This window comes from Benincasa hispida, chromosome 4 (genome assembly GCF_009727055.1).
Source record: "Benincasa hispida cultivar B227 chromosome 4, ASM972705v1, whole genome shotgun sequence".
Classification (NCBI taxonomy): Eukaryota; Viridiplantae; Streptophyta; class Magnoliopsida; order Cucurbitales; family Cucurbitaceae; genus Benincasa; species Benincasa hispida.
Window position 1 is genome coordinate 24,063,446 of NC_052352.1, and position 1,912 is coordinate 24,065,357.

Sequence of the window (1,912 nt, forward strand, 5' to 3'; positions counted from 1 at the left end):
CGTGTAGTAAACCGGGGCTGATCGTTTAGTAAAATTGCTCGGGTGCGCAATCGTTTAGCAAATGTTCCGCGATCGTTTAGGTAAAGCGTGTGTGTACACGATCGTTTAGTAAACTATGAGCTATCGTGTATGCTCTCATTTGCTAGGCAATGGGCAGTGTACTTGTTCGTGTAGCGATTAACCGATGTCTTGCAGAATGAAAATCATTTTCATTTTATCCTTCAGTTACAAAAACTGAATGCAACCTCCCACTATCTCATTCAATTACGGAGAAAAAAACCACCAACAATTATCCCATAATTGTTTAGTTAAAAAAAATAAATATAATCATATTATATTTATAACCTATAGTTTAATATCACATCAAATGCAACATATAAATCATAGTCCTTTTCACCTACACTATGTTGGAGTATATCAGCAAGTAGCGAAAGCAACAAGGATCAATAAGCACTCTAATTCATTAATTTTGGCAGTAACTAAAGCATGCTCAAACTATAGCAAGAGGGTTTCAAGCCATACATTTGTAGAACTTCTTGAAATCTTGATTCTCAGCTGCATCTCCAAATCTTGTTGTAGACCACTATAAGATCTTCACCACTATTCTCTTGGAGCTTAAACATGTATGTAGAGACATATAGGTGGATCATTTTTAAGTGATGACCTAAATGGTTTATAGTATATGGATAAGGTTGGGTACCTTATCCTGGTGACACTGCGAATACGACCTGCTTTGTAGATGTTATAATTATTGTAAAGTACTACAAATGATCTAATCCTGATCATTCATGTAGAGATATATGAGTGGGGTATTCTATACAAAGAATTTTGTGTAAGATCGGACCATGAAATGAATAGTCTCATTTTATAATACCATTAATAATAGAGACTTACATTTCATCAGATGACCATAGATGACATGAACTGAATCCTCAGTGAGTTGTGAACTCCTACTTATGGAAATGGTTCTTTGATTTGTATGGATGAGAGTGGCCAGTTCGCCGACTCAATAAGCCTACCATTTTGGGGATTCATCTGATTGGAGAGCTAGGAACACAACTACAAAAGACGAAATTCACTCCTTCCCTACTGTCGAGGTAAATAGATAAATTGCTCCCTTAAGGATTGATTTCGGGGGTTGAACAATGTGGCGACACACCATCTCTTGGCCAGAGAGGGGTTTGGTCATAGTTGGATTATGACTTATTGTTCATTAGAGGGATCAGTGGTACTTAAGAAGTTAGATGTAACTACAGGGGCAAAACAATAATTTTGGCCTAGTTGTACTTACGAGCAATTTGAATGGTCATCGCGTTGTTGACTGATATATCCAATCGACACATAAATATACCTATAGTGCGAAGAGTGCAGTTGATCAGTCTTTAGTGGGGGTGATCGACAGTTAATGGAAGTTGAATAATTTAATTAAAAGAGTTTAATTAACTATTTAAGTACTATTGGAGCTTCAATCTATAGGTCCATAAAGTCCCTCTATAGCTCAACAAGGATTATTAAGGATCAATTTTGGATTAATTTGAATTGTCCAAACCAATTGAGAGAATTAATTATATATGTGATATAATTAATTTATCTTAATTATATATGATATAATTAATAATGTATTTGATACATTTTAATATTTGAATCAAATATTTGAATATGATTCAAATATTAATTATATGGTAGGGATTCATATAATTAAATTTAGTATAAACGTTATTTATATTAAATACCTCAAATGATTGATAGAACTAAAAACTATAGGTTATATTGTATTTGATACAATATAAAAATTATAAGTTATGTATTATATTTGATATAACATATAGTTATATATACATATAATAAGTTAGNGTTGACATAGAATGTATTTCACCGACAAGAAAATCATCCAAGTCCATGTTTATTTTAA